At 38.2% G+C, this 23,904-nt stretch overlaps 1 protein-coding gene and 1 pseudogene across 4 annotated transcripts in view; both read right to left on the bottom strand.

Annotated features, from left to right (window-relative positions):
* The window catches only part of VPS13B (vacuolar protein sorting 13 homolog B), an 887,459-nt gene that overhangs the window by 251,052 nt on the left and 612,503 nt on the right, over positions 1–23,904 (bottom strand). The gene's annotated exons all lie outside the window — the stretch shown is intronic.
* Positions 748–17,882, bottom strand: LOC136397510 (tigger transposable element-derived protein 1-like; annotated as a pseudogene).

Below are 23,904 nucleotides of genomic sequence, written 5' to 3'. Positions count from 1 at the left end.
AGAGAATTAAATGCATATTACTGTAGTGAAGAAGATAATGTTTCAGACCTCCAGGCATATATTAAACACACTGGCAGCACTTGAGACAAAATGCTTTACTTATTAGATACTTCCTATTCTAAACAGTGTCATCAAAGGCTAAAAACAAAATCCATATAAAAGCTGCACAATGCTTCCACACAGAACCTGTGCCAAAATCCCTGTACTTTCCAACTAATGAGGAAAGGATGTGTACTCTTAACATATGAATGTAAGATTTTCCAAGCATTCACTTTAGGAAACTGGGCTATTGATTCCATATGCGTTATGTTAAATGAAACTGTATTGGTAAAATAACCTTTAAGATATCTGGCATGATAACTGTAATTAAACAATATTCAAAAGACTAAAACAAAAGGGAATTTGGTTCCACAATGGCTAATTAAAATAAAATGAAAAAACACAGCATGTCATCTCTCAAGATAAATTGTTATTGTTCAAGAACTATTTAAATACTGTTAAAATATACTTTTAGATAAAATCTGAAAGAGCTGGAAAAATATTTGTGGCTTAAAAATGGATAGTTTGGTGAAGGAAAAAGTATAGGACTCCGAAATTTTATGCGGAGATAACAGCTTTAAAGACTTGAGCACAACCAGATGGTACTTAAATCAGAAAAATTCTACAGTTTCGCTATCAATGGGTTTCAATATGAGAAGGTTTTCAATAGCTCGGAAAATATGTCAAGCTGATAGTTTACTTCTTAGATCATTTCAGCGCATTTTCCCATCCTCTCCCGGCTATACGGGTACGGATACTAGCCACCTTGGAAGAGGTGCTGAAAGCTCGAGTCGTAGCGAGGGCACTGCAGCTAGTTCCTCCTGTTAATGTACTGAGATAGGTTGGTTTATTAGCTCACACTGGAGTCGAGGGAAAGCCACAGCATCTCAGGAGTGGTGGCGAAAACCACACTTGAATATGTGCCAACATCAGAGGATGCATTAAAATCATTTCAAATGAAGTTCTTCAGCAGCATTTTGGAGTGGAGAAAGATAAGTTTGATTGATTGAAACTTCTTGTTTGCCCATATTGACCTTTTTATGAGCACATTCAGAAGTCAGCCTCATTAATAAAAAAGCTGCAAATAAATGGATATTTAAATTTTAAAAGAAAAATATTTGGAAACCAACCTGTTGAGAATTAACAAGGACTAAAAAAAAAATAATTATTTTTTGATGGCTGACAAGAAAGGGTAATTCAGAATCTATTCCAATATATTAATTCAAATTATCTTTAAAAAACGTCTTTTTAAGGAAACCTTAACTATACATGAAACAAACATATCAACATATTTTTACCTTCCTACCATAATTATGGTTATATGAGTGCAAAACTGAAGTAGTATTTCCAACATGCAACAGTTATACTTTAACCTTGATCAAAATATCTTTTAGCAATCATGAGATCATTTAAACATCTTATAAATTATCAAAAAGTCAAGTGTGAAACCACAAGATTACAGTGATATTCACATCTATATATCATGGTGACATCTGTTCTAATTTTACTGCCCTCGCTAAAATGAAGTAGTGTTTTCATGGAAGTAAACATTTTGTCAATCTTACGAAATCAAATACTACAATAAAAAATTAGTTACAATATTTTAATGGTTTTAGATATTAAAATTACAGAGGAAAATTTTTACAGAGAGAAAAAATTATGTGCCTGTCTGTTGAAACATTTGCAAACATACTCTTGAGCTGGGTCTTTTAGGAATGCGGTTTGGGGCTAAGCCGCGGCGGCCCTACCGAGATTGGTGGTGGTATGCTTTTAACACAGACACAGTCCACACTGGAAGCTTCAGATAAACAGCAAATTGTTGTAACACTCAGGTATACTTAATTTCAACCTGATGAATTTATTTAATCAAGCAAACAACAAAAGAATATTTTTTGTCTCGAATTTTCCGAGTTGTCTGCATTACTCTTCATAAACTTTTATTGTTTTATACCACTGCAACTCAGTGATGTGCTAAGTACAACTTATCCAGATACATTAAATTAAGTAAGAGGATTTTAAAGAATAAATTGACTTTGATTACCAATCTTATTTTTTATTTAAAACAAACAAATAAGCACTCTGTGCACTTGGGTACTACAGATATGGAGTGCTAGAAAACAAGCTTTTTATATTTTATTTCTCTAAGCCAAATGTTATACAAGATCCCACATAATATAATTGTTCCCAGTTGGAAGGCAAAAAACGTTTTCACAATACTGCAGTAATTATGCAAAAGAGCAGAACTAATGATACCCATCATTGCCTAGCAGATAGAATGGACTACAGTTTCAAGTTTTCCCTTTCATGAAGTTACTTTTCTGGCTCTTTGAAGTAACACTATGAGGCCACTACTGCCTGCTAAGTATCAATTCAAATATTCACATTTCAAGACCAGTGCTAACTGCAATAAAAGAAGCATGGAGATAGTTTAGGCAAGGTTGTGTTTTATCGTAGTCTGTGTTTGGTCTATTGTCCTTATTTAAGTTGAAAATCATGAAAAGGCACCAGTTTTAGTGCTAAACTGTCTATAATACCTAGATCATTATCAGTGTCTGTTTCAGTATGATAAACCAAACAACAAAAAATGTATACACACCGACCTACCCACATAAGGAAGTTCAAACCCTATTGAGATTTTATCTGCAGTGTTGACCTTTGGAATTTTGTGTCTGCTTTTTCTGTTATACATACATGATTTCACAGCATAAGCTTGTTTTCAAGGGCTTCTAAATTTACGAGAAAAAATACTAATTTCAGAAGAAACTTTGTATATAAGATCTTAACCCAGAAACAGTTCAAATTCTCTCTCCCTCTCTTTTACCATGTATAAAATTGGAATAGGTTGGTAAGTTTTATTCAAGGAGACTAGATTTAATGAATTTATACTAAATTCCAACTTTGTTTGCTTTTTGTAATGAATTCAGTTTTTTAACAAAATAAAACTTCACAGGTTCTGGGAACTTTGGGATCTTAATCAAAACAGATGCCTCAACAAGAGAAACAACAACCTGCTTTGAAATGGCCGTGATGTTAATTCTTAAAAAGTGGCTACTGTGTGTGCAAGGCAACGACTCTTCCTACTGATGAAATCCAAAGTTCATTCCACTGATGTCAATGTGGAAACCATTTTGTCCCATGGCTGCTTAAAGATTTTCAATAGGATTAAATCAGCTGCAAGTCCTCATTATATCAGCGTTTACAATTGTGTCTGAGTTGGGAGTCTGTTTCTCATAGAATTTTACTCAGAGACTGATTTAGATTGGCTCCTTAGGGCTAGTCTGATTTTACTAGAAACAACTGTATCACATCAGCCACTCTCATAAACTTGCCATAAGACTGAATCAGCCCTTGACCCTGAAGAGATGAAAGTTTACCGAGCCTATGCACTCTGTGTAATAGTCACAGGAAAGTGCATTTAGTCTCTGCAGCAATGCAAAAGAATACACTTATTAACTATTTCAGTGGGCCTTTGACCTGAAACTATAAACTTGATTTTCTGATAAGAAAACTATAGTTGAACTTAGAGAAATATTGATCAATAAAAATACATACAAATCCTTATCTGATTATTTTATCCCTCAAATCACATATGCCCCTTTTGTGAAACTATGTAGGGCTTAAGGACAAAGCAAGAGCATGCTTTAAAAACTAATTTCCCCTAATATTTAGTACAGTTGAAAAATAATAAAAATGGTTTAAGCATAGTCATAATTAACTTTACCCAGTAGCTCATTCTCACTGCTATAACGCTGGTGGTTGATGCTAGTCCGGTTTGCACTAAATCCGGGCAGACGGTGGAGGGACTGCGAAGCCAGGAAGCATAGGAACATACCTGTTTATTGGAGGCTCGCAAAGACAGGAGAGTGAATAAACAAAACAGGAAAATCGCTAATACACAAAGGAAAGCCTGCTTTTTGCAGTGAAGGGCAAGGGGGCAGAAAACGGGCACCTCGCAGTGGTGGGACAGCAATCTGGGAGAATCGCCCCTGAGGGAAAGCACCCACAGCCTTACTTAGACTGTACACACCTATCTCTGCCACATGCTCACGCAATAGTCAGGCAAAGTGCCTGCGGCCAGTAAACCAGAGAGCAAGCCTAACACAGCAGTTTCCCCCACAACTGCCATATAGTTATTTAACAAAAATATTAAGCTGGTATTTATTTTATTCTCCATTTATTAAATCTAAACAAACATGGTACAGTTAACTGTGGATTCTCTACCAAGTAAACCTGAATCTCAGTATTCTCTAGTACAGGGGTCCCCAAACTTTTTACACAGGGGCCAGTTCACTGTCCCTCAGACTGTTGGAGGGCCAGATTATAAAAAAAAACAACTATGAACAAATCCCTTTGCACACTGCACATATCTTATTTTAAAGTAAAAAAAGAAGGGGGAACAAATACAATATTTAAAATAAAGAACAAGTAAATTTAAATCAACAAACTGGCCAGTATTTCAATGGGGACTATGGGCCTGCTTTTGGCTAATGAGCTGGTCAATGTCCGGTTCCATATTTGTCACTGCTAGCCGTAACAAGTGATATGACGCGCTTCCAGAGCCGTGAGGCGTGCGTCCCGCGTCACCAGAAGTAGTACTGTACGTGAGCGATGCCGCGCTTTGTGGTGGTCTCACTGACCACCAATGAAAGAGGTGCCCCTTCTGGAATGCGGCGGGGGCCGGATAAATGGCCTCAAGGGGCCGCATGTGGCCCGCGGGCTGTAGTTTGGGGACCCCTGCTCTAGTATGTATCTGATTTTACTGAAGTTCATCAAGCCACTATAAAATAATCATTTACAAACTTTTATTGGCTACCTTTTAACTTCATGATGGCAGATCAAATCCAATCTGAACTAATGCTACATGATTCTCTGTTATGTTATCAATACCTTAATGATGCAATGGTCAAAATGGTCAGGATGTTAGAAACATTTGTGTGCTGTCGAAAATTCTTATTTTCCATGAGAAAAACTTTGCTTTTCTCCACTACTGCACAAAAATAATGACAAGGTCAAAATGACCCTCCATACAAACTGTTTTGATCATATCAACCTCTTACTTCAATTATTTAACATTTGCAGTATTCTCTAAATTAGGTAAATGTTCCTAACAATTGCTCTGGTCAGATAGCCCTACAACATCAGTGAATTTTCATATGCCGATAAGTCCCAAATAATTCCTAATGTTCTAAGAAAGCAACTTTCTATATATTAGTGAAGGTAGTCTAACCTACACTTTAAGAATATCCCTGGTCATGAGGGACTGCTTGAATAAAAGTTTAAAAGTTTGAAAGATCTTACTTCTTCCCAAATATCAAGCACCATCTCTACAAACAGTCAAGCAGTAACTAAGTATGGAAACTCAGGAGAAATCTTTCAAAAAGCTATGAATTAGAAAATAAATTTTCATCATAGCTGGCATATGCTTACTAGATGATCTTATCAGAGTGTCTATTGCTAATGGTAAATTTTAGTGTAGAAGATCACATTCATAATCGTATTACCAAATAAGCACCAATAAAGAGTTCTTCTAGGCCTTTAAAACTTACCTCATTGTAAACTAGTTAAAAATAACATTCCTATTTTTAAATGTATTATTTTTTATTGAAATTCCTAGAGTGACATTTGTCAATAAAATTATATAGGCACTGGCCAGTTGGCTCAATGGTAGAGTGTTGGCCTGGCGTGTGGAAGTCCCAGGTTCAACTCCCAGCCAGGCACACAGGAGAGACTCCCAACTGCTTTTCCACTTCTCCCCCTCTCCTTTCTCTCTATCTCTCTCTTCCCCTCCCACAGCCAAGGCTCCATTGGAGCAAAGTTGGCCCGGGCGCTGGGGATGGCTCTATGGCCTTGGCCTCAGGAGCTAGAATGGCTCCAGTTGCAACAGAGCAACGCCCCAATGGGCAGAGTATTGCCCCCTAGTGAGCTTGCCAGGTGGATCCTGGTTGGGCGCATGCGGGAGTCTGTCTGTCTCTCTGCCTCTTTGCTTCTCATTTCAGAAAAATACAAAAAAACAAAACTATACAGGTTTCAAGGATATAATTCTACAATACAGCATCTGTAAATTGTGTTGTGTGTTCACTACCCCAAGTAAAGTCTCCTTAATCATCATTTATTTTTAAGGTAACATATTCAGTCAGGTATGGTTAATGTATAAACTTTAGCTATAGTAATTTTATTGGGATAAAATATTGGGCTTCTTGAAGAAAGAGTCAATGTCAAAATTATTGAGCAAAATGTAAAGTAAAAACAACAAATTCTCAACAAATTCTTATTGAGCATCTACAGGCATACCTTGGAGATGCTATGGTTTGGTTCCAGAACACCACAATAAAGCAAGTATCATAATAAAGCAAGTCCTATGGCTTTTTTTTTTTGGTTTTCTTATGTATATAAAAGTTATATTTGCACTATAAAGTTATGTTTGTATTAAATGTACAATCGCATTATGTGTAAAAAGTGCACATACTTAAATTAAAAAACATGGCGCCTGACCAAGCAGTGGCACAGTGGATAGAGCATCCGACTGGGATGCGGAGGACCCAGGTTCGAGACCCTGAGGTCGCCAGCTTGAGCACAGGCTCATCTGGTTTGAGCAATGCCAACGTCGCTGGCTTGAGCAAAGGGTTACTCGGTCTGTTGAAGGCTCATGGTCAAGGCACATATGAGAAAGCAATCAATGAACAACTAAGGTATCGCAACGAAAAACTGATGATTGATGCTTCTCATCTCTCTCCGTTCCTGTCTGTCTATCCCTCTCTCTGACTCTGTCTCTGAAATAAAAAAACAAAACATATGGTGATGAAAGATGATTTGACTTTGGGTGGTCAAATCACAATGCAATACACAAATCATGTATCATAGAAATGTAGACTTGAAACCTGTATAATCTTACTAACCAATGTCACCCAAATAAATTTAATAAAAAATACTTTATTGTTAAAATTTCTAACCGTCCTCTGCACCTTCAGGAAGTCGTCATCTTTTTGCTGGTGGAGGGCCCTGCCTTGTTCATGACTGCTGACTGATCAGGGTAGTGGCTGCTAAAGGCTGGGGTGACAGTTTTTATTAGCTACCCTTTAACTTCATGATGACAGGTCAAATCCAAACGAAAGTAAAGCTGCATAATAATTCTCTGTGAGTTATAATTTCCATTAATACCTTAATAATGCAATGGACTTGAAATGCAAAATGGTCATGATACAAAGAAGTCTTCCACACTGATTGTCTCCTTCCTTTCACGAACAGTTTCTCCGTAGCATTGATGCTATTTGATAGCAGTTACCCACAGTATAACTTCTTTCAAAATTGAGGTCAATCCTCTCAAACCCTGCCTCTGCTTTACCAACTCAGTTCATGTAATACTCCAAATCCTTTGTTATCCTTTCAACAGTCTTCACATCACTTTACTAGGAGTGGATTCTATCTCAAGAAACTACTTTTTCATTCATTTATAATAAGCAACTCTTCATTTGTGAAATTTTGATCATGAGATTGCAGCAATACAGTCATATTTTTAGGCTCCACTTATAATTCCAGTTCTCTTGCTATTCCTACCACAACTAAAGTCTTAAAACAGTCATTGTGAGGATTGAACTCCACTTCTTCCAAACTCCTATTAACGGTGACCTCTTTACATGAATCACAAATATGCTTAATGGCATCTAGAATGGTGAATGCTCTCCAGAAGAATTTCAAATTACTTTGCCTAGCTCCACCAGAGGAATCAATATGCAGGTATAAACTTAAATCTTTTTTTCAATAGTAAGACTTGAAAGTCAAAACTACTTCTTGATCAATGAGTTACTGAATGAATGTTGTGTTAGCAGGCATGAAAACATTAATCTCATTGTACATCTCCATTAGAGCTCTTGGGTGACCAGATACAGTGTCAATAAGCAGTAATATTTTGAAAGGAATCCTTTTTTTTTTCTGAGCAGGAGTTCTCAAAAAGGGCTTAAAATACTCAGTAAAACATGTTGTAAACAGATGTGCTGTCATCCAGCACATTTGTTGTTCCATTTATAGAGCACAGGCAGAGTACATTTAGTATAATTCTTAAGGGCCCTAAGATTTTTGGAATGGCAACTGAGCTTTAACTAAAGTCACCAGGTGCATTAGTCCCTATCAAGGGAGTCAGCTTGTCCTTTGGAGCCAGGCATTGACTTCTACCCTAGCTATGAAAGTCCTAGATGGCATCTTCCTCCAATGGAAGGCTATTTCATTTACATTAGAAATCTGTTGTTTAGTGCAGCCACCTTCATTAATTTTCTTAGCTAGATCTGGATAATTTGCTGCAGTTCCTATATCAGCAGTTGCTGCTTCACTTGCACTCTCTCTTTCTCTCTCTCTCTCTCTCTCTCTCTCTTTTTTGGTGAAAGAGATAGAGAGAGAGAGGGACAGATAGGAAGGGAGAGAGATAAGAAGCATTGGTTCTTTGTTGAGGCAACTTAATTGTTCAGTGATTGCTTTCTCATATGTGCCTTGACCAGGGGGGCTACAGCAGAGCGAGTGACCCCTGGCTCAAGCCAGCAACCTTGGGCTCAAGCCAGTGACCATGGTGTCATGTCTGTGATCCCATGCTCAAGCCAGTGACCCTGTGCACAAGCCGGTGAGTCTGCACTCAAGCCAGTGACCTCAGGGACTAGAATCTGGGTCCTCTGTGTCCCAGTCTGATGCTCTATCCACTGCATCACCGCCTGGTCTGGCTTCACTTGTACTTTTATAAAAAAATTTATTTATTTATTTATTCATTTTAGAGAGGAGGGAGACAGTGTGTGTGTGTGTGTGTGTGTGTGTGAGAGAGAGAGAGAGAGAGAGAGACAGAGACAGAGAGATAGAGAGACAGAGAGAGACAGAGAGAAAGGGGGGAGGAGCAGGAAGCATCAACTCCCATATGTGCCTTGACCAGACAAGTGCAGGGTTTCAAACTGGCGACCTCAGCGTTCCAGGTCGATGCTTTATTCACTGCGCCACCACAGGTCAGGCCTTCACTTGTACTTTTATGTTATGAAGATGGCTTCTTTCCTTAAACCTCATGAACCATCTCTGCAGGCTTCTAACTCTGCTTCTGCAGCTTTCTCGCCTCTCCACATTCATAGCACTGAAGAGCATCATGGTCTTGCTCTGGATTAGGCTTTGGCTTAAGGGAATGCTGTGACTGGTTTGATCTTTTATCCAGACAACTGAAACTTTCTCGATCTCAGCAATAAGGATGTTTCCCTTTCTTATCATTCATGTGCTTGCTGGAGTAGCACTTTTAATTTACTTTAAGAACTTTTACTTTGCATCACAAGTTGGCTTTTGGCACAAGAGAACTAGCTTTGGGCCTATCTTGGCTTTTAACATGCCTTCCTCACTAAATTTAATCATATCTAACTTTTGATTTAAAGTGAGAGATGTGTGCTTCTTCCTTTCACTTGAGCACTTAGAGGGCACTGTAGGGTTATTAACTGGCCTAATTTCAATATTGTTGTGTGTCAGGCAATAGGAGGCCCCAGGAGAACAAGAGAGACAGGGGGTCAGTATGTTGGTGGAATAGTCAGAACATATATATTTGTCATTTTAGTTTGCCAAAAACAATTACAATAGCGACATCAAAGGTCACTAATTACAGATCACCATAACAAACATAATAATAATGAAAATGTTTGAAATATTGTGAGAATTACCCAACTGTGACACAGAGACACGCAGTGAGCAAATGCAGTTGGAAAAATGATGTGGACAGACTTGCTTGCTGCAGGGTTGCCACAGACCTTTAATTTGTAAAAAATGCAACAGCTGTAAATTAAAAAAAAAAACCACCCAGGTATGCCTCACTATGTTTTCAGCACTAGTTAGGGATAGAGCAGAAACAAGTCCTTGCCTTCGTATGGTTTGCATTCTAGTGGAAAAGTCATGCAACATAACGTGTCACACACACGTGTGCACTCACACACACTGTATTTGGTGATGAATTTTAAGAGCAGCACATGTCAAAAATAATTTGAGTTTTTGGCCTAAGTAACGACAAAAATGGAAAAAGATGATTTCCAGGCTATGCAAGCAGCTTCTAACCTGTCTATGTGTTAGCTAACTCTTTAACATCCTGCCTTTCCAAACTTTGCCTGTTTTCCCAAGGAACAAAAATGACCACAGTGTTCTTCTCATAGGGAGATGATGATAGTCATCGCCATACCACATTAGAAAGGATTTTCTAGTGCAATTATAATGTCTTCCTTGTTCTTCCAGCAAGTCAAACCCCCAATCAGTTCAGAACTATTCAATGGAGGGCTATAATTAGAGTCTTCTGGGATGGGCCTAGACCTCATTCCACACAAACACTTGGAGAACCATAAAAATAGAGCCAAGACACGGAGTCATGCCACATCCCCAGAAAATCAAATGAATGAGACATAGAATATTTCTTGGGAGCATTTTGGCCTTGTGACAGTTGACATGGACACAATATTCATAAGCTGAATTAGAGAAGGGGAAACAGAGAGAGGGCTGCACGTTTAAAAGACCTCCATATTTCTAATTGCTACTGAGCATTTCTACTTGGATGTCCCATTATCAATACCACACATCTAAAAGATCATCATAACATTTAAAAATATTTCCCCCCAAAATACTACCTCTACACCTTAACATTTTATTTATTTTTTCCTCCTCAAAAGGCTCAAATACTATATACAGCTTCCTGGCCCTACCAAATACTGTTAATCATTCTTTCATTTCATTAGTGACTCCTACTGTTTCTTTTTTACTTTCTCTTCTTACTGGCCCTTCCCACTTTACACAGGCTAGTTGTAAGAGTTCCTTAATTAGTTTTGTTCACTGGTCTTTTCCTTTCCTAACCTATCCCATGTAACACTGTCAGATTATTATTCTAAAAACAGTTTCAATATTTACTTACAAACAGAATGTCCATGAAAAAAGAGACTTTCTGAGTGCCATTTATTTTTCTACTTTATCACCAGCCCCCAGAACAGAGCTTGGTACACAGAAGACACTCAATAAGCATTTAAAGAATGAATTAAGGAAGGAATATATGAACTGAATAAGGCATGAGGTGCTCACTTAGGTCCCTGGGTTAAGGAGCCGTTAAACTCAAAGCCGGTCTTCTAAATTTGAGACACCTTTATTTACTAAAGATGATTTCAAGCACATCTGAACCAAGACTGAAAGAAGCTAGAATTTGGACTTGTTGAAATGGCAGTAAGAACACTGAGGCTTGAGGGAGACAAATGAAAATGGGACAAAAGACAAAAAAGAGCATGGGCAAGTGCACGGAAAAGAAAATTCCCATTTGGCTCAAACAAAAGATGTAGTAATGGGAACAGAGGAAGATGAGGTTGAAAAGGCCGGATAAAGCCACATTCTAAGTGGCAGATTAAGAAACCTGAGTTTAGTCTGGCCTGTGGTGGCTCAGCGGATAAAGCGTCGACCTGGAACACTGATGTCACCAGTTCAAAACCCTGGGCTTGCCTGGTCAAGGCACATATGGGAGTTGATGCTTTCTGCTACTCCCCTGCCCCTACCTTCTCTCTCTCTCCCCTCTCTAAAATGAATAAAAAAAGAAACCTGAGTCTAGTTTTATGCCAGTTTTCCTTATGGCAGAGCCTGTTGACCACCCAAACCAGAATCACCGAAAGCACTTGTTAAAACAGAGACCCTCGGGCCTCACCCCAGGAACACCTGACCTGAAGCGAGGACCTGTGACCTGCACTTGTAACACACTCCCAGTAATTACTGTAAAGATTTTATTTATTGATTTTTAGTGAAAGGGGAGAGAGGAAGGGAAGGAGGGAGGGGTAGGAGCAGAAAGTAGCAACTCACAGTAGTTGTTACTCTCCTATGTGCCTTGACCAGGCAAGCCTGGGGTTTCAAACCAGTGACCTCAGCATTCCAGGTCAACGCTTTATCCACTGAGCCACCACAAGCCAGGAAACTCCCTGTAATTTTTATTCACACTAATTTTTGAGATGTACTGCTACAGACAATGGGAAACTAGAAGAAACTTTCCTAGCAAACAAATGACAAAGTGGAGCTTGAGAATGATTACATAATCAAATGTGCAGAAGGAGTGGACTGGAGAGCAGGGGACTGCAGGCGCAGCAGTCAGAAAGCGACTGGCCAGATGACAATGACAGGGTGTGCGATAAAGCAGTGTAGGCGGTAGGCGCATCAGGAGATGAACAACAAAAATCTTATCTGATCCCCTCAGCTCAGATTCTGGTCATGGTAGACCACTGCCTACTGAATAACTTAACCAATATTCTTGGACCTCCTCTCTAACCCAGCCCTCACTACTCCTCTATCCACATTCTCCCCTCCGGAACTTCACAACCACTTGCCTGTCTCAGATTGTCACTCATGCTCCTCTCCCTGCCTGGACCCTGCCTTCTTAAGCATCCATTTCCTCTATGAAGCCTTCCTTTCATAAACCCACAACGCTGCTCTCTCCCCGACAGCCCTCCAGGACACTGTCTTTATCCCTGATCTGGTACTTAGCATTAGCTACCTTCTATTGCTATTTTATTTATTTTTAATCCTTACACTCTATCTCTTAACTAGATAATAGGATTCTCGAGTCCAGAAACATACAACATCCATTTCTATAAACCTTGTGAACAAAATATATGTATGAAATGAGATATGTATATGTGGATGACAGTGATGACAGTGATTAAGATGGAAACAAATACAAGCTAACTATATAGTTGACTCCCAGATATTCTCTAAAGCAATGATACTAATGCATAGATAATAATTACTGGATGTTTAGAATGTTTCAAGCACTTTTCTATGTATACTTAGTATATGTTAGGTACTTTTGTATATCAATTCAGAGATACTATTATTATTCCCATTTTATGATAAAGAAACTAAGGCCCAGAGGAGTTAACTTGCTCAGAATCACAGAGCTAGTCAGTGGTGAACTGATAATATAATTTCAGCACTTATTTTAAAATCACAGCCTACAGAGTCTCCATTTCAGAACCTTATTTGTTTCTTTCATAGCACTTACCACAATTTAAAATCTGTAAAGCTTTTTGTTGTTAATATAGGTCTCCTGAGTAGATGACAAGACCAATCACTATTGGGACTAGTTAATTTTGTTCACTGAAACAGCTTATGTTGGGCACATAATAGATGCTCCATAAATATATGCTTTGTAAAAAACTGAATGAATAAAATAAGTAAAATGGAGCAGGCGAAAGGAATAAAGCTATAGATACCACTATGAATATCTAAGGGACTAGGGAAGTTCTTTTTTATTACTGCAGATTTCAGACAGATGGCTTCCCAGAAAAAGCCTTCATCAATGTATGAACATACTTTGAAATGCTGAAAGGAAAAATCCATTTGCATGGTACTGGGACCAGGTGTCTCTATTTTAGCAAATCACTGTATTCAAGAACAGGAAGCAGAGCTTGGAGATATAGCTCTGCACTAGGGAACTGAAGACCTGGCCGAGTTCCACACTTTCCACTAAGTCACACCTGTGTGCAGCTATGTGGGAAAAAAAACTGTCTGTTCACAGCTTTCCTCTTGTCGACATGGAGTTAGGATAAGAGTAATCTAGGCCAAATTCAAACTCTCATTTCAGTGTTCAGAATCATGGCTTATTAGAGCTGGAAGAGACTCTGGAGCTGAGTGTTTCCAGAGCTTTTTCAAACCTCGCTTTAGCCCTACTCTCCCTCCTTCGTGAAAAACCTTAGGGTGTGATGCGGCTAGTGGGTGGCAGAGGATGCATAACATGTCAAACAGATAAAAGCCAAGTTGCTCCAGGATGGTTGTGTCATGAATTGTATGCATGTGATTTGAGTGCCACAAAGCGCAAATCTGCCCTGGTCAACCGCCCCTTGGTATAGTTTTTAAATAGATGCTTTATTGTGATAATTCATGTATCATATATTTAATCCATTTAAAGTATACCAATGTTTTTTAGTATAATTACAGTTGTACAACCATCAGCACAATCAAGTTCAGTACATTTTTTATCACTCCAAAAAGAAACATACCCATCAGCAGTCACTTTCCTTCAATAACCTCATTTTCCTCCCTCCCAACCACTTATCTACTTTCTATCTGCATAGATCTGCCTATTCTAGACATCAAGTGGCTTCATACAATGTGTGGTCTTTTATGACTGGCTTCTTTCACTTTGTACAATGCTTGCAAGGGTTAGCCATGTTGTTGCATGTATCAGTACTGCATTCCTTTAGCTGAGTAATATTCCGTTGTATGGATATACTACATTTTATTCATTCATTAGTTGGCAGATGCTTGTGTTGTTTCCACTTTGTAGCTATTTTTGTATAATGCTACTATAAACATCCAGGTACAAGTGTCCATGTGGGCATATGTTTCCTTTCTCTTGGTAATATATCTAGGACTGAAATTGTTAGGTTATATATAACTGTTTAATCTTTTGAGGAACTGCCAGATTATTTCCAAAACAGCTTCAACATTTTACATTCTCACCAAATGTATGAAAGTGCCATCTTCTCCATAACTTCACCAACACTTACTACATCTTTACAATCATAGCCTCCTAGTGGCTGTAAAGCGGTATCTCATGGTGGTGTTGATTTGCATTTTCTTGATGGCTAATGATATTGATAGTTTTTTTCATGTACCCTTTGACCATTTGTATATTTCCTTTGAAGAAATGTCTATTTAGATTCTTTGCCCAACTGTGAAATGGATTACTTATTTTTTTAATATTGGTATGTAAGGTTTCTTTATATATTCTAGAACAAGTCCCTTACCAGATATGTAATTTGAAAATATTTTCACTCATTCTGGGTTGTCTTTTCACTTTCTTAATTTTGATGAAGTCCTATTACTTAATTAATTAGGTTGCTTATGCATTTTGTGTCTTATCTAAGAAATCATTGCCTAATTTAAGGTCACAAAAGTTATTTCTTAGTTTTCTTCTACAAGTTTCATAGTTTTAGCTCTTATATCCAGGTCTTGATCAATTTTGTGTTACCATTTGTATATGGTGCATAGTGGTATCTTCTAGTTTTTTCTTTGTATAAGGTCAGTATTAATGTCATTTTTATTTCAGATTATAGTAATTTGAATCTTTGTTGTCTTGGGTCAGTCTAAGTAAGGGTTTGCAAACTTTGCTTGATCTTTTCAAATAACCAATTTTTATTTTTTGATTTTAGCTATTATTTTTTCAATCTCCCCTTGATAATTTACAGAAGCATTAGTGAAAGCACTGTGTTTGGGGTGGAAGCAACAGCAGTTTCCTATGATTCCTCCATTCAAATGACCGAATGTCTGAGGTCACCCAAGCCAGTTGTATTTCACACCTATTGTTTTATTTATTAAGAGTATCTACTGTTATGCCCCCAAATTTCCTGCTCAGATTATAAATTACAGGTTCACTTTAGCAATAGCCCTCAACTGAAACTGGCTGTCCTGTAGGTTCTATCCAGCTTACGCCAGCCCTTTCGGTTTAGTGCTCCTTGGGGTTCTGTCCTCATGTACAAAATAAAGTTAAGAATTGAAATAAGGACAATACAAAAATCAGATCAAAGACAAATTTGCAGTCAGATGGTGGGAATGCTTGCCAACTAATGGAAAAAGTAAAAGAGTTAGTCTTGTCTCTCTCTCTTTCTCTCACTCTGTTTTTTTAAAAAATTCTTTTATAAGCAAGTAGAAACTGTGCTTGAGGTTGTACAGAAATATTCCCCCAAACTGCTGCAGATAAAGTAGCCTGTGTACATGGGTTACTGACTTTCCCATGGGGAAGAGTGCTATATTCCATTCTCCAACTGCCTGTGCACACACTTCTTCCTCAATGAAGAGGCCATGCCTCGAACAATGCAACCCTTTAAAGGGGGAGGAATATTCCTGCCCTTGAAAGAGAAGTTTTAGGGTTAAGGGCTTAAGAAAAAACAGGGATCACACTATTTGCTTTTGCTACACACTTTCTATGCCCTCATCAGTGTGCTCATATCTATCAGGTGCCAATAATTCATTTCCCATTCTGCCCATTCCCTACTCTGCCCTAGGCCCACACTAGTTTTATGGTTCCGTTCACCAAACACCTGTGCTTCTCTTAATACAGCTGATCGCATGCGTGCAAATACATCTGATCAATTACTAAGCTGTGTTTCCTTCACCAAGCAAGTCAGGCAATTGTACGTTGAGGATTTGTAGAAGTATCCAGCGCTAATCAAGGAATATTACACACATTTTAATATAATTCACTTATATCCTAAAATATTTTACTTGTACTTTATTAATTCAGAAATCCAACCTGTTGTATTGGTCTGATTATTTCATGTTACCCACAAAACTGTGTTTTATTTTAACCAAATATGCTTATTTTTTTTCTTACTATATTAGTCTTTAAACTTTAAGAGAGGTTATTATAGGAACTAAAGTTTTAAGACACTTTACAAAAACTTTATTAAGAATTTGCCTGATATCAAAGTTAAATTATAATGAAAAGTATATTTTCAAAGCTTTTACTGGAATAACAAAGCTCATTGAAAGTCAGGGAAAACATCACTGCTGTTTTTGGCAATAAGACACAACGATGAAACAAAGCTCCCTCGACGGCGGGAAGACAGTAGGACAGGGGCGCAGGGCGGTGGCAGGCATTTTACTCTGCTATTTAATGCAGTTTGCAGAATACCAGTCGACTTTATTCTTAGGAACACATTTTAAAATGGCAGTGATGGATTTTCAGGCCTGGTTACACCTACCAGGAAAATGATGCAACCATTATTCACCTCTTCCAACTATGGTTTTTACTGGCATCTTCTGTGAGTTACACTCTGGCACTCTACTAAACATCATCAGGCCACAAGCTCAGTCTAAATCAAATATTTTTACAAACTAAATAATCCAGTGCTAAAAACTACCCAAGTTACAAAGACCTAATGCTGTTTCCGTTCCAAGAACTGGGCTATTTTATAGGGAAAAAATGCTTACTATATTAAAAGGGAAATGGTGCTTTAACCCAAAAGAACTGGCCTGGCCAGAGCATTAGAAAAAACACTGTATCAAACCTGCACTAGCCACCAGCTGACAGACACAACCCACTAGTGACCTTTTTCAATCTCTGTATGTTGTGAGCTCACATAATGTATTGTCTAAGCAAATTAGTTCATTTAGCATTGAGCCAGTTAAGTTTGATTCATACAGAAAATATATTTAACTGTTTAATAGACATAGCATATATCCCTTATTCTGGCTAATACTGTTACAAATGTGAGCCCTTATGCATATTATTATTGTAAAAGAACAATTCCAAGTCCAAAGGCATGTTCTACCGATAGGTGAGTAGCATTATCTGTGCATGAGCTGAGTATATGATTTTCAAACAGCTGAGGAAATGCATACAAACAATCCTGGTATACTAACCTAAGAAACCAGAGTAAGGCCTTCATTTTTATAGTTTAGATACAGATATACTGGAGCATATTCTTTGCAGTTGTTGCAAGTTTTAACTTGAAATTAGTTCCACAGTGACTAGCACATAATAGCTATATTGAAAAATACTTGTTGAATGAATGAATGCAGAATATCTGGTTTCCTTGTAAATACGGGAGGAAAGCCATATAATGTGAAGTGTTATATAAGTAATATTAAGAAAACCACAAGCAATTTCATTATACATTTTCCTTTCCCATTAAAAACAAAAACCATTACTCTTCACTTGAGGAGTTTGTACCAACTCTTTCGTCCTACTGATTTCTCTCACTTCTCTCACCTCTGTCAGCAGTTTTATCACAAAGGGCTTCATTTCAGTCACCTGCTGTCAGAACCAGCACAGTACTACCTCCTCAATGACTATACCTTCTGTGCTCACAGGCATTCATTAAATACATCCATCATTTCAAGGCTGGTACTGAGCTGCCACACCGTATGAGAAGAACAAGAGCAGGATAAAGGAGACCAGAAGTTCTATGGATGTACTACTGCAATTTTAAGTGGGTGGTCCTGGCGGCTCCTAAGATGGAGATGTCTGAGCAAGGGCTTGCTCTGTTGCTAGGAAAGAGCCTCTGCAAAGGCCCGGAAGCAAAAATCCCATCAGGAGTAATCAAGGGAGAGCAAACTGGCCAGTGGGGCCGGAGTGGAATAAGCAATGGAGTGCAGTACGAGAGGAATATAAAAAATTCAGCTGCTCTCACAGAGAAACAACAGCCAGTAAAGAAATCTTTTGAGGAGACAACATAATCAGTTATCTTAGGTTTTAAAAGGATTACACTGGTTACTGTATTGAAAATATAAGGCAGGCAGAATAGGGTACAACAAGGACATGAGACAGGAGGCTACCCACTCAGTGATCAGGGTGAGAGGTCATGGTGACTTGATCAGGGGAAAACTATGAAGGTGGTAAGGATTCAAATTCTGGATATATTATATTTTGAAGGTAGAGCCAAGAGGATCTCCTGACAGATTAGATGTGACATGTAATAGAAAAAGAGGTGGTGAGTGAAACTACATACATTTTGGCTTCAGCAACTATGAAAAATGGGAGTTGCCAATGACATATGAAAAAAGACTAAGGGTCGAGTAGGTTCAGGGGTAGAGAAAGATCATTTTGAATGTATTCAATCTCATATAGTGAAATGTCATAACCCTCACGTTACAATCCCAGTTCATTCTCTTCATCACACACTTATTTGTAGATTAAAAATAAACCTATTGCTTATTGTTTCTTAGACATTTTAGCTAGAGATGTATTGGAGAGCTTATATAAAATGGTTTATTTTTAGAGCAAACATTTTTCTCACTGCAATAACTGTAATATTCTAGTCTGCCAATTAAAAATTAAGAAAAGGTCCTGTTTGCATTTCAATGACTAAAACCAAATATGTTTGTAGCTTCTTGTGCCTAGATTTAAGAACAATTTGAGCAGAATGAAATGGCTCTGGAATTAGAATCAGAAGACCTGCCCGTCAAACCTTGCTTCTTCACTTACCCGTGATGGGAATTAACATATTTGGATCTCAATTATGGCACATAGAAAGAGTAAATACTTTTTATAGGGATGGTGTGTAATTAAATTAAATAATGTAAATGAAAAAGTTTTACAGATTGTGACGAGTCATACCAATGTTAGAAGTTATTATCATCTATTGCTTGCCAAAAAATTTACACATGACAATTGTATTGCTTTAGCTCATTCATATATTCATTCAGCTATTCTACCATCTTACAAAAAGAAATAAATATAGATGAGAGGTCTTTGAATAATCTCTTAACACACAAGTAAAAGACCTCTGAGAAGCTTTCTGGAGGTTTCTTCACTCTTTTAACCCCATGCCCTTCTAAGAACTTCCTAAACAATGGTTATAAAAATGACTACCTTACACAGGTCTGATTCCATCATAGGAAATTATACAGCAAAACATCTCTTAAAATGAAAGGACCAAAGAGCCCTGGTAAGGAAACAGGAGGCAGTGGGGTAACGCAGAAACAGCAATGAGAAGTGGGCCGCATTACACATTCCTGGGACAGTCAAATGGACTGAGTCCACAGTGCTGGGTGCGAACTGAGCGGACTGGGGAATGAGAATGATGACATATGGCAGGAGAAGAAAAAGAGTGCAGTGGGGACTCAAGTCAAGGTCAAAGCCCTGACTATTGTCAACATAGTTTGCAAGACCTTTGGCCTGTCCTTGATGGCCCTCCATTCTTACTTATGGAGAAGAGAGAGTATGCAGGTAGTCTTTCTCAACCATACCACCATATACAGAGATACTGAAGATGCTAAAAAAGAAGATAGGTGTCCAGTGTTTGGAGACAGTGGCTCCATTTCTTATGAAGCTTAGTGAGTTAACAACAGAACAGGTTCCTGTGTTCTTAAATACTGTGGAAATAACTCAAGATTTAACATTTTTTTCTTAACTATCTGAATGGAAGACCTATGAGAATCCGTTAGTAACTGTATCTCTACTTTGCTCTCAGGTACAATTTTATTATGACAGTTCTTTTTTTTTTTTTTTAATTTTTCCAAAGTTAGAAGCGAGGAGGTAGCCAGACAGACTCCCACATGTGCCTGACAGGGACCCACCCGGCATGCCCACCAGGGGGTGATTCTCTGCCCATCTGGGTGTCACTCCATTGTGGCTGGAGCCATTCTAGCTCCTGAGGCGGAGGCCATGGAGCCGTCCTCAGCCCCTGGGCCAACTTTTGCTCCAATGGAGCCTTGGCTGTGGGAGGAGAAGAGAGAGACAGAGAGGAAGGAGAGGGGGAGGGGTGGAGAAGTAGATGGGTGCTTCTCCTGTGTGCCCTGTCTGGGAATTGAACCTGGGACTTCCACATGCTGGGCCAATGCTTTACTGCTGAGCCAACCGGCCAGGACTATTACAGCAGTTCTTTATTGTGTACCACAAGTACTTACTGATGGGGTGTCTTCTGACACCAGGTCTGAGCTCTCTGAAGGCTGAGAAGGTATTTTACTTATCCTTGCAACTACAGAGCTCTGGCACATACATAATAGAGAGTCAAAAAAAGTCACTTTCCTGACTCTCCTTCTATATACATTTCCCCTCCTACTCCTCTATCTGTGAATGCCTAAGTCCAGAACTCGTTAGTGAGAACTCATATATATGTCATTATCCTTCTGTACCACAGCCTGCTCATACAGAATGGTTAATACCAAGTAAAGTCAAGGCAGGAAACCCAGAATTTCAGACCATGCATTTCCTCATAAAGAAAAAGAATGCTTGAGACATGATGGGACAGACAGTATCATTCCAGCAATTCACATGACTTGTCATTTAAGTCATACTACTGCTGCCTCGAGAGGAGAAATTTTGGCTTCTAGTTCTTCTGAGTCACCCTCTGTGGTTTTCATTGCCACAATGTCATTCTTATAATTCACTTTTTTTTTCAACATGTCATCATAAAAATATTCAAACACACAAAAAGTTGAAAGAATTTTACAATAAGCCTACCATCCTATATTATAATATTAATTTTCTAGTAAGCCTACTATACGTACTATTTTATAGTATTTGTATCACCTTCATTCTCTAATGAACATTTTCTTCTTCACTTGATTTAATAACTTTCTTGGGATAGAATAGGCTGCAGCAGGCAAAAGGCATTTTTATTTCACTTATTGTTTATAATTTTAATAATCAGCAAAAATGTCAACTATACTTATTTATTGAGTCCTTATGTGCTAAGTCCTTTAGCTTCATTATTTTTAGTCCTTACAAAATTCCTGCAGAGAAACTGAGACATTGAGGGTTAAGGAACCTGGCCAAGTGCCCGAGTTGGTCTCTGAAAGCTGGACTTACACAAAAACTTACACTCTTTAACATTCCATACTGACTTGAGAAGCCCAAAAAGGAAAAACAAAACAAAAGAAACTGAAACAGACATTATTGGTTACCTGCCCATCATCCATTCTAATTTTGTCCATTTTAACAAAAATCTATTTTTTCATAAAAATCCCCCCCCCCCTTCCTATGTGTCTCAGAGAAGTTTAACCTATCCCCAGGATCCAGGGATGTGACTTGTTTGGAAATTCAAGCCAAAGCCAATCAGATAGAGAGCTGCTTAAATCATAGGGTGTTGTCCAGGAGGGGCATGTTACCCAGTTTGGTCTAATAATTCTTGGGAAGGTTAGTCAGCACTTCTGGGGAAAAGCCTCCTCACCTTTAAAAGATCACTGTGGGAAACGATTGGATTATATAAAATGCAGCCATGCAGCTGGTGACTATTACAGCCATGGTGCCATTAGAGGAAAGCCAGCTAAGGATTAAGCCAATGTATCAAGGTCAGTATATCACAGGAAGTCAAGAAAAGAAGCTAGATTAGACTGAGATAACTTTTAAGTCTCCTGCACCTATGGATTTCAGTTATGAGAGCAAATAAATTTCCTTACTGTATAAATAGTACTGTTTGGACTCTTGTTTGTAGCCATAGACATAACTGATAGAAAAAACCAGTCCAAAGAATAATACAAAAGAAAAAATTGACAGCGAAAAGAGAACAGTTAAAGTACTACATTCACAGAGCTGGATGAAGAGGCCATTGAATTGACGCGACTGCAGTGAACAGTAGGTATTCTGTTGAACTTCATTCCTAGAGTTGGGTTTAGCAATAGCAGCAGCAGGTCTACCTTGAAGAACAGCCCTTATATCCAACAGAGATTAAAAACAAACGAAGTCTACTCAGTCAGACTCTGAAAAGTCTAGATCAGTTTTTGCCAGCAGCCCCCCACATGTAGATAACTAATGTCACTGATCAAAATATGCTGCTCACAAAAATTAGGGGATCAGGGAACATGCAGATACTCCAGTACTTTCAGCCTTCTGTATACTGCATTTTCACCAAGAAATAAAAGTTGGTTTTGCAGCTCATTTGCATAATTGAACAACTTTCTGTGACTTGTCGATTGCTTTGCTGATGTTCTTGTTTAATAAAAAAAATCAAATGCCTTTTTTTAATTGCTTCTTATTCGTTTGAAATATCCCCTAATTTTTGTGAGCAGTATATTTTCCTTCTTTTTTGAGACTGTAATTAACTAGAGATCAGCAGACTTAGGTTCTAGTTCAGGCTTTATCAGATTATTCTTGTCACCCCTCTCGGACTCAGTTTCCAAACCTCGACATCCCTGATAATCTAACAGAAGGAGCAACTCGTAGTTATTTTTCAAATAGAAACATGAGGAATTATTACTAAGGGAATATAGTATAATTACTGCTCATTGGTATAAGCCTTTTAAAAAAATTTAATTTATTGGGATGACACTAATTAACACAATTATACAAGTTTCAGGTGCCCAATTGTACAAGACATCTCTGCACACCGTACGTATTGTGGGTTCACCCCTTCAAGTTAAGTCTTTGTCCATCACTACTCATGCCCCGTACACCCTCCTACACCTTCCCCTTCCTGGTGAAAAAAATTTTTTTAACAGACATTGATACATTTTTAAATTTCCTTTAGAGAGAAGAGAGAGAGGGAGAGAAGAGGGGGAGGAGCAGGAAGCATCAACTCCCATATGTGCCTTGACCTGGCAAGCCCAGGGTTTTGAACCGGTGACCTCAGCATTCCAGGTTGATGCTTTATCCACTGTGCCACCACAGATCAGGCGAAAGAAATTTTTAAAAATCAGTCACTAATAATTAAGAAAAAATGCTAGGAAAATTGCCTAAATATTACTCAAAGGAAGTAGGTCATTTGCCCTTTTCCTCTTTTCTTCCCAGCTGGTTGGCCAGGTAGTGATGAGCAAAATGCAGTTCTCAAAGAGGCTATTAGTTATAGTTAACAGTCGTTACTTTGGAAAGCAAAGTGCAACTTACCAACATGGGTACATTTTGGAGGGGAGCAAAATATAATAAAATAACACACTACAACAGCTGAGAGATCATGGACAGGTAACAGGGCCTAGTATGAAGTATGTAATCACAAAAGTAGGTGAGAAAAAGGAATGGACATCACATTTTTTCTGTTTAACAATTTTGTATGAGCTGGAATTATTTATTCACTTTGTCATCTTAAAACAACAAAGCCTAGTAAAATAAAGGCAGAAAATTGTTTGTAAATCGTTCAATGTGATGGCTCATACTGTCCACTTGTTTCTTATAAAATTTATACCCAAATCTGTCCAAAGGAAGTTATGTGTTAAAAAGAAATCTAGGTTTTAATATTTCAAAGCAATATTCCCTGTTGATATCTCATACCACCAACCTACATTTTTAGTCTTCAAATAGGTCAAACAAATATGTAAGAAATTATTTTTTTGAGATAGAGATGCAATTTTTTCTTTCTTTTTACAAAAATTTTAAAGACTTTATTTATTCATTTTTAGAGAGGGGAGAGAGAAAAAGAGAGAGAGAGAGAGAGAGAGAAAGAAAAGGGGGTAAGGAGCAGGAAGCATCAACTG

Source organism: Saccopteryx leptura, chromosome 3 (assembly GCF_036850995.1).
Source record: "Saccopteryx leptura isolate mSacLep1 chromosome 3, mSacLep1_pri_phased_curated, whole genome shotgun sequence".
Taxonomy (NCBI): domain Eukaryota; kingdom Metazoa; phylum Chordata; class Mammalia; order Chiroptera; family Emballonuridae; genus Saccopteryx; species Saccopteryx leptura.
The sequence above is the reverse complement of the archived record's forward strand: the minus strand, read 5'-3'. Positions and strand labels throughout refer to the sequence as shown.